Genomic DNA, 9,910 nt, shown 5'->3' on the forward strand with positions numbered 1-9,910 from the left:
GCGGGCAGCGGGTGTGTCTCTCTCTCTCTCTCTCTCTCTCTCTCTCTCTCTCTCTCTCTCTCTCTCTCTCTCGGCTGGCTAGAAGTGCTCAGGCTAACGCTCAGACTTAAGGGGCTGCCGGAGGTGATGAATAATGCCACTGCCACCTGCTACCCAGCTCAGCTCCCCATTCCCGCCAGCTGGCCACATCGGGCTGAGATTCTGACAGCCTGGCAGACAGTGAGGTTGGGGGTGACCTGGTGGCTTCCCCTCAGCCCTTAAGGACAGATGTCCGAGAGGTGGGGGTGGCCCCCATCGCTGGCACTTCTGGGAGGCGCCCAGCGGACCGGGCGCCCTGGGTGGGCGGCTCCTGCGCGCTGGGTTGAGCCAGGAAGGCCGCCGCCTCAGACCAGAGACCTAGAGAGCTTCGTCGCCCTGCGAGGATGCTCTCTAGACTTGAGAGAGAAGGGAAAGACAAGGCCCCGAGGAAAGGAACCGTCGGGATTTTGTGTGTCTGTGCGTCTGTGATTTAATGGAGGCAACCAGTTCTCGGGAAGACTGGGTGAGCCGAGGAAACGCGCGCGGGGGCGCACAAGTCAAAACGGGGCCAACTAAGGCGTGTCGGGGAGTCCTGGGGACCGCCACCTGGTTAACACCAACCAGGGCACAAAACAGCCCCCCGGGTGGGGAGAGATGCTCACCTTGCTTATCTGTTGGCAAGAAGCAAATACAAAAGATAAGATAACGTGATGTCGCTTACAACGGTGGCTCTTTCATTAGCCAATTTCACCTTCCCGCAACACGCGTGCGAACCTTTGGAACTTTCATTTGCGGCATGTTGGCGCCCCCTGGCCGTGTTTGGATTGCTCTCGTGCTCGCCTGTAACCCAGCAAAGAAAAGGACTGAGTTGCAGGTTTCCCTCCCGGGTGGATCTGCCCTCCTGACCTGGGCCTCCATTCGATCAGGGGCAAGGTTGTCCCCCAAAATCGGGACGACAAAACGCATATTGAGGGGGACCGACGCCAAAGGCAAGTGCATCCGCATTCAACCTGGAAGAGGTAAGCCTATTTTTGATTAACAGGAAAAAACCTTACCTGAGCTTAACTGCATTTCAGTGGGGTGGCCATGTCAACCCAGTTCTGTGCCAGAGGTTTTGTGGTGGAAATACCCAACGGAGCAGATATTTACAGGTTACATGAGGCTGCACCAAATGAGAGCTGGAAATGTTCACATTTTAACCAAAGGGCGATATGGGCAAAGTAGGGATTTTGTTGGCTCTCATCGCGTTGCCATGGAAGTCACCAAAGGCCTCCTACTGTTTCCAGGCTCCTTGGCATTGCAGGTCCTGTCATTCAGACTCACTGGGGGTGAGAGGGCAGCGCTCAGCAAGCCAAATGCTCGTTTATTAACTTACGGCAAAGGCAGTCGCGTCTTCATTTCAGCTGATCAACAGAAAGCCATGATCTTAGAAAAACACACTGAGGTCAGAGTTGCACATTCTCAACTTCTTGCTTTGGGCTGATCATTTTCTGTTGTTGGGTGCACTGTAGGGTGTGTAACATCATTGCTGTCCTACCCACTAGTTACCAGTAACACACACCACCACCACCACATATGTCCCACAGTTATGACAATCAAAAATGTCTCCTGACATTGCTAAATGTCCCCTGGGAGGCAAAAATCACCCCAAGTCAAAAAATACTGGGCTATAAAATTTTAAACCATTGTGAGCAAGTCTCTAAGTTTTTACCCTATCCAATTAGGTGAGCATTTGCAATTTTATACTCAAGGCATTTATTGAGTATATTTGTTAGGGTATCAGAGTAGTTATTTCATTTAGCATTCCATTTTTAGCCCTGTGATCTTACAGGCATGAAAATCTTCTTAAAATTAGTAAATATATATAAATACCAGATGTCATGTTCTGTTTTCTCCTCTACCAATTTTTCAAAGAAAAAAAGACAACATAAAAATTAATGTTTGGTGTACCTTCAGTGCTTCCGGCTAAATTTTCATGACAGGGAAAACAAGCCTTTCAAGGGTGTGATTGGAATACAGATCATGGGTTTCCATTGAAATGAGAGGCAAAAGCTTACACCAGTGAGGCTGGGGTCTCCTCAATTTTGTCTTCCATCAGATTTAGCTGTTCTCTTAAAATATTTTAAGGCATTCTGCTTTAATTAAATAATGATGAAACTAGCTGACAATGCTATTAGCTTAAAGAATGGAACCTTTTCCAGAACTCGTATAAACATGTATCAAATGGTAGCCAAAATGTTTCATTGCAGTACAGTTCTATATAAAGTCCAATTTGGTGATATTTTTAGTTGTTCATCTAAGATCTTTTGAAACACACACCTAAGGAATTAATGACTAAGCATTTGAAGCTCTGCAGTCTAGAAAATTGTTAATATTAACTATTGTGGATGTCACTGGCTATTGAGATTATGGACCTGGGAGCATATATTAAAGATGCAAATTCTAATAAATTAAATTACCTTTCAACATTACATCATGAAAATAAAAACTGTTTTACTCTCCAAATGAAATAAATATATTTTAATAAACAAAGCTGGACTTTTTGGGTTGTGAAATGAATTCCATTGTCATTTTCAATTACCTACATAATTGGTTTCGGTGAATCCTAACCTGCACTATGAAAATATTTATCAAAAGGATACATTACTCAGTGACTACTGATTTTCGCTGAAGTATTCGCCATAGAATTACTTGCAATATAATGGACTTATCATCACCTAAGCTACTAGTCAGTTTAGCAAAACTTTGGTGTGTGTTCGCCTTTTCAAATAGTCCCTGTTATGTGTCAATGGAGAGTCCACAATAATCCTTTCGAGCTCATCTCACCTCCAAAACTCACCCCCAACTTCCCCTTTCCTATCTCCCATATCACCCACCGACGCCTGGCATCCTCCTCAGTTCCCCATACTTTCCCCCTAAATAGTAAAAAGAGGATTAACGTCCCCAATAAAAGATGCAGACCAACAGGAATGAAGCAAAAGCCTAGTGCCAACATCATCACCCCAGTGTTACCACCGCCGCCTTTGCTGGGATCGTCCTGGCTGGCTCCTGTTTAAGGTCACTGAATTAGCCGGAGCACCCCGAGACCCATGCAGAGAATTTAATAAATGTAGCTCTACTGGTAAGTGTTGGCTAGAGGACTGAATTGTCTTGAGTTTGCTCACAAGATCTCATCTACAAATTGAAAGCTCAATCAAGGCCAGATAGCCGGCATTATAGTATGAAAATGTACAGCTTTTCCCCGCTAAATATATTTATAATTTTTAATCAAAGACAAATATTGAAATCTGTAGAGTCTTTATTTCATGTTTCTCCCTTCTTACAACCACCTCCCCCTGCTCCCTCCATTATTACAGCCTCACCATTCACATAGCCCGGAGAAAAGACTTTCTCAGGTTCACTCAGCAGTCCCCAAGCAGGACAGTGGTAATATCTGGAGGCATTTGGAAGGACGGGAGCATAAGAGAGCAAAGTACCACTGGCCTCTGATGGATAAAGATCAGGATTGCTACGCAACATCCTACAGTGCACACGGAGCAGCCCCTCATCAGGCAATTATCCAGCCCAAAATGTCAAAAGGAGTGTGAGAAACCTGCGTTTCAAAGCCCATGCCGTGGGGAAACGCCTGGTTTTTGTGCAGTGCTGCCAGGGGCATCGCCGCTCGCTGTGGTTCTTCAGCAGGCAGCTGGTTGGGAGGCACAGAGATGAGCAGAGTTCTCCTCTGGGCAGGGGCCTGCTCGGTGCCCTGAGCCCTGTACTGACCACCTTCCTGGGCTGGAGCCCAAATCCAGGCAGTCACTGGAGGGCAGTGCCAAAGATTCACACCGGGGATGGTGGACTCCACTCTCTGTTACTACACGCTGAGCCACTGGAGGAAAACAGATTAGCTTGGGTTCCCTGTTTCACGTCCCTCTTATGTTCTGTGAAAGGATAGCAGGGAACCTGAGAAAATGTGTGTTTACTATGAAGTGCTGGCCCTGAAATGGAAGGAGCAACCTGCCCTTGGCACGGACACTAGGAACATTTTTGCCCAGGATAAAAGGCGGCTGAAAAGCAACCTTAGACTCTGCCTGAAGAGTTCTCATTCCCAACTCCATTCTCCCTGTCATCGACCTCAATTTCCAAAGTACTCTCTCTACTCTCCAGCGCTTTCTATTCAGAAAACGCACAAAACCAGTGACAGACGGATGTTTCCTCACTAGCCAGCAAGGGCTCTTTCCAGGCTGTGCCTACCTGTTCCTACAGACACAGGGCCTGGGATTAGAGTGAGGGAGCTCAGTGTTGGGAAACAGTGCTTAATACTTTGGCTGCCCTTCCCCCGTAATCACCCACTAAACCCTTCAAAGAACAAGTTACTTTACAGTGGCTAAAGAATGTTGTAGAACAATTGTTCACATGGCTCTCATCCTGAATACATGAGATTGTAGAGGCTCCAGTGCTCCATAGCGCTGTCTCGCCCCGTTCCTTGTTATTACCCTATTCTTCTCTCAGATCAGCTCCTGCTGGTAATGAAAATGGTTTAAACTTAACTCCAACACAGGGAATGGCGCCCAAAATAAATTGTTAAATGCACGAGCAAGTTGCCAAGCAGAATGCAGAGGATGCATAATTCTTGCTGTGAAGTAGTGAGGGATGCTGTTTTCCCGATGACTCCAAGTGCAAATGCTGTCCAACATCTGCTTAGCTCTGCCCTGTGGACAGACTCCCAAAGACTCGCAGATGCCAGAACCCAACTGCACCCCACGCCCAGGAGCCTCCTCGGGTAAGCTCAGCTCATTGTCAGAAAGAAGGACTTCTCTCCAAACCAAAAAAAGTAAGACAATGAGAAAGGAGAGCCAGGCTTACAGTGTACGCAGGGAAACGCTGGCAGAAACAGTTGAGGATATCTAAACAAACAAAACCAAAAGAGAAAAGCAGCTACTGTGTCAGCAGTTTGCGGGGTGACCCAATGCCATCTACGAAAATGAGGCAGCCTGTCACCGTGACGGACCATGGTATTTGACACAACAAGAAAATCACAGTTCTTGTCCCTGTTCCTGAAGGACTTGGAACAAAATAAAAAATAATAATAAAGCAATTTCATTGCAATTAAAATATCTGATCAAAATCAAACAATGAAGAAAGATGTCAGAAACAACTTTTTAGGTGCCTAGAGCAAGTTGGTGAACAGGTGGTATGGAGTTGCTTCAGTGTGCTCTAAATCAACACACAGGGAAATGTTTGCAGGATTTCAGCCCCATCTGTCGCTCTCACTGAGAACTGGAGTCATGTCAGAGGTGGGGCGGAGGCTGCTCAGCTTTCCAGCACCATGAACGAGTGCTTTTGCAATGACAATTCGTTACTTTGAGAAGGATATATAATTTTGTGCGTTGTTCAGGGGACCTGTTCCGGGCTGAGAAATCACTGTTTAGGGATTGCCTCCTCATCAGCTTTCTCTGCACTCTGTATTTGAACTCCACACTTCTGTTTCTTGCATTTTTCTGCTTCTTCGCCTTTAAATGAGTGAATGGAGAATGTGGCCCTAGCCCTGGCACCCTTTTGGCTGTCTGCCTAGGTCTCAGAGGCATCCCACTCTCACCCACTTCTAATGCAAAAGTCCTCCCCACTCATGATGGCAACAGCAAGGAGATGTTAGTCTACAGTTAACACCTACTGTACCATCCATACGTTAACTTACTTTTGCATGGATGGGCCAGTAGTCAACACAAAGTTCTGTTCTCTATACAACATTGGTTTTTGTCTTTCTCGATCTATCTGAATGATCTAATACACAGCATTGCTGCTGAATCAAAGTCACTTAAGCATTTTATCTTCTACTGAAGGCCAATTAACTTCCTTTCTGTTTTTTTGACTTCTAATCACGCTGCTGTGACAGCTTTAAACACATAGTTCTCATCTTTTAAAATATTTCCTCAGTTGAAATTTCTAGCAATGGGATCCATCAATCATTGCTATGCTGATTTTTATGGTTTCTGTCCTCCACTGAGAGTTTAAAATTCTGTGTAACCAGAAAAATTTAACAAAACCTGTTTCCCCAGCAACACCACCAGTACATGTCACATAAATGTTTAGGTGCAAAATGGCTTTAAGCTGCGTATATTTAATTACCGACAAGAATTGACTTTGTTTCTCCAATCTTGCTTCACTGTTTGGGTTCCGTCTGGGAAAACTGATTCCATTCTTGCAGACTGGTTCTCTGTGACATCTGTTGAACTCCACTGGACTATGACCAGGGGAGATGGAACATCTCAGTGGCTGAGTTGACAAGCTTGGTTTTTAGGTAGTAATGGTTCCAAATCCTAATTATGCTTCCACTTTCTAGCTTTTCTTATTTTGAACATAATCCTTCCTGATTTTTAGCCTTAGTCTTTTTCATGTGGAAAATGGGAAAATTCCAACCTCACTGCATTGTTCTGAGGATTCTGTAAGAAAATGTATTTAAAGCTCTTAGCCAATTCATAAAACACAGTCAGCAAATGTGTCCTATGAACCTGATTGTCAGGCGCCACCAGTAGGACCACTAAGGAAGAGATAAAATAAGAATTGAGTACTGTATCAGGGGTTGCAGGAGGGCGCAGCTAGTTATAATCAAACACCTGAATAATACAGCTATGTTTGCCCAAGGAATTTAGCTCCACGCTTCCTGGCAGCCAAAACAAAAGATGAAAATATTATGGACTATTTATTAATTTATCTAATAAAAGCAAACATTTTTGTGTCAGGAGGGACAAATCTTCCTACCAGTCAGCTTTAAGAGGAATGTGTTGCTAGATTCCTTTATGTAAAGGACACTGAATTTCATAAAGGACAATTTTCAATGATTATTTTTACTGCAACTGACTTCAAGTACTGTGTTGACAGAAAAATAATAAGAAATATTTGTATTTTAAGGTCTTCTTCTTCTCCCTCTCTTCCTCCTCCTCCCCTTCCTCCTCTTCATCCTCCTAAACTTGTGTTTTGGCCCAAGTAAAGGGTTCCCCCATTTGTGTCTAAAGGGGTGCCATGGAAGTCTGGCAGTGGACCCCCCATATCTTGTTGGCAGCTGCTTAAAATCAGCTGGAGGGTCTACAGAAGGGAAGCCCCAAGGGCGGGAATCAAAGGAGCCATAAGTGGCTCCTGGGGAACAAGCAGGGACAGGAAGGGAGGTGATAGGCGTGAGGTCCTGCTGTGCACAGCTCCCTCTGGGGAGGAGTGAGGGCCTTGCTGCAGCGCCAGGTCTGGGAGAGAAGCAGACACAAACCTTTCGCCAAAAGCTGAGAGAAATAGGCTTGAACTCAAGGATAAATGTAACAAGTAGAAAGTTTAAAAATACTACCCACTGCATAAATCTATTTTCATACTATATTTTTAAAGTTGTTATCTGATCATCTCAAAGGTAGTGATACTTTTTAAAAAAGAAATTTAAAACTAAGGTTAAACATAGAGCCCCTGCCTTCAAAAATATGCAATCTAATGAGACATTTATAACTTAGAAAGAGCCAAGTAGTGACTAGTTTAGGTTTTGCAAGCCATGTGACTTCTGTAGGGCAATAGGCAACTCTGCCATTATCTGAAGAAAGCGGCCATAGATCATGTGAAAACCAATGGACCTGGCTGTGTGCCAATAAAGCTTTATTTACAAAAAAACAAACGAACACGTGGCAGGTCAGCTTTGACACAGAGCTACTGTTTGCCCACTGCTGGTCTAGATTAATAACAATTTCCTCCCGCTAAAATCACCAATCCCTATCTTTTCTTTTCACTAAGCTAAACTCTATACCTTCTTTCAAATCTTCAAATCCATTCAGATTTTTTTTATCCCTTCACAACATTTATGACTGACACACAAGGTGATGAAAATTTTGTATTTAATCCCGATTTCCTTTAAAAGAGGCTTATGCTTTCTTCTGAGCTTTCTTTTATTTAAATCTCATAATTTCACACTTATTATCCCATAATTGAAAGCTAGCTTGAAATATTTGTCAGTCTGGTCTGGAATTACCTTTTTGCAAAGAAGCAAAATAGGGGTGGGGGGGGGGTGCAAGTGAAGTCAGCCAACCAGAAGAGAATAAGCCATAACACATCTTAGAGGGAAATAAAATATTACGCATAATAAATACCAGACTTGGTGCAGACATTTTTCTGAAAGGAGCAGTTTTAAATATTATACAATAAAAAGCGTTTCCTTCATGATACAGGATATCGGGTGAACTCTGGGTAGATACATAGGCACAGATCTGTTTCCATTTATCTTAGGCTCTTTCCTGGAGATCGTGGTTTATAATTTTGAATCTGAGTTTAATTCCTGCTCTATTATTCAATGTTGAGGGCTGTTCAGAGGTTAAGTCTACTTCAAATCTAAAATGCAGTTGAAACAATAGATTGAGACTCTGTCTTTTTTAATCACTGACATTTAGAGCAGGAAGAAACCACGTGACCCAGGAATGCACAGCCAACACCACCTCCTGCGTCCAGGGTGGACATCACTAATCAATCAATATCATTCAATCACAGCATTTTTTGTAGCCAACAAATTCTTTGTAATATTATATACCCAAGATACCTCTGCCAATTAGATGCCCCCCAGGATATCTTATGTGATATGGAATTGTCATTTCCAGTGTAGTCCAATCCTCCTTTTACAACTGGGAGATCATAGGCTAAAGCAGCTGGATCCAGCCCGTTTGAAATGAATAAAACTAAAAAAAAAAAAAAAAGACAATACCCTTTTATGTAATGATGTTTACTTTGAATTTATATTAGTTCACACAAACACTCCGGTCCAGTTTAAGAGCCCATTGTGGCCCTCAAGTCAAAAAGTTTGCCCACCCCTGGGCTAAAGAATCTTCCCAAGTGCTAGGCACAATTCTCATCAATTTAATGCCCTTTTTACCTCTATTTTCCAAATACCAGATTACCCATAGACCATGGTGGGGTGGGTGTCACCATTATTGCAAAATGAATTCATATGCAAACTAAACATACGTATGGAGCACCTGCTAAATGCCAAAAACTATTTCTGAGTGCCAGGGACTCAGCAATCAGCGAAGCAGATGAGGTGCTTGTGGGCACGAGGGATAAAAATAAAACTTTTGAGAAGTTTTATTGTGACGGGAAGCAAAGAAAGAATTTGGGAATAATGAAAATTTTTGTTGTTGTTTTTTAAATAAAAGTCATTGGTACAAGTATTTATGTCTAATGGAATGGGCAAGGGGGAGGAAGCCTTTGGGAATGTAGGAGAAAGAGGGGGGATCATTACAGATGCAAAGTCCTTGAGCCCTTGAAACGGCAAGAGGTGTTTCCGTCCACTCAACAGGAGAGAGAGGGGCTGACCTCTATAGGAGCAGGGATAGTTCACTCACATGTAGCCCACAGGGAAGATGGGCACACAGGTAGGGAGGATATTAGGTTAACAGGTTATGAAGGCGAACCACGTTTCAAATTTTAACTTATATACACGGTCCTTCTGTTATAAAGCATAAGCTCCAGGAGGTTTGGGATTCTTGTCCACTTTGTTCACTATTATAAGGTAGAACAGTGTTTGGTACATATTAGGCCAGTGATGGAGAACCTTTTGAGATTGGCGTGTCAGCATTTTGAAAAACCCTAACTTAACTCTGGTGCTGTGTCACATATAGAAATTTTTTGATATTTGCAACCATAGTAAAACAAAGTCTTATATTTTTGATATTTATTTTTTATATTTAAGTGCCATTTAACAAAGAAAAATCAACCAAAAAAATGAGTTCACGTGTCACCTCTGACACGCGTGTCATAGGTTCGCCATCACTGTATTAGGCGCTCAAAAAGTATTGGAAAAAAAGCACTGTAGAGCAGTGGTTCTCAACCTTGGCTGCACTTTAGAATCACCTGGGAATTGTTTTAAAATCCTGATTTCTGGGCCCCATCCTCT

At 43.3% G+C, this 9,910-nt stretch overlaps 2 long non-coding RNA genes across 3 annotated transcripts in view; one reads left to right on the plus strand and one right to left on the minus strand.

Annotated features, from left to right (window-relative positions):
• The window catches only part of LOC107184051, a 19,008-nt gene extending 15,456 nt beyond the window's left edge, over nucleotides 1–3,552 (minus strand). Inside the window, exons 1-2 of the long non-coding RNA XR_001514868.1 lie at nucleotides 3,543–3,552; nucleotides 188–193 (exon numbers count right to left, since the gene is read on the minus strand). This is a non-coding gene — a long non-coding RNA (uncharacterized LOC107184051). The remainder of the gene's footprint in view (nucleotides 1–187; nucleotides 194–3,542) is intronic.
• LOC102759972 overlaps nucleotides 412–9,910 on the plus strand; it is a 43,982-nt gene continuing 34,483 nt past the window's right edge. For both annotated transcript variants that reach the window (XR_001514870.1, XR_001514869.1), the window contains exon 1: nucleotides 412–1,037. This is a non-coding gene — a long non-coding RNA (uncharacterized LOC102759972). The remainder of the gene's footprint in view (nucleotides 1,038–9,910) is intronic.

The sequence above is a fragment of the Myotis davidii genome, unplaced genomic scaffold, assembly GCF_000327345.1.
Source record: "Myotis davidii unplaced genomic scaffold, ASM32734v1 scaffold143, whole genome shotgun sequence".
NCBI classification, from domain to species: Eukaryota; Metazoa; Chordata; class Mammalia; order Chiroptera; family Vespertilionidae; genus Myotis; species Myotis davidii.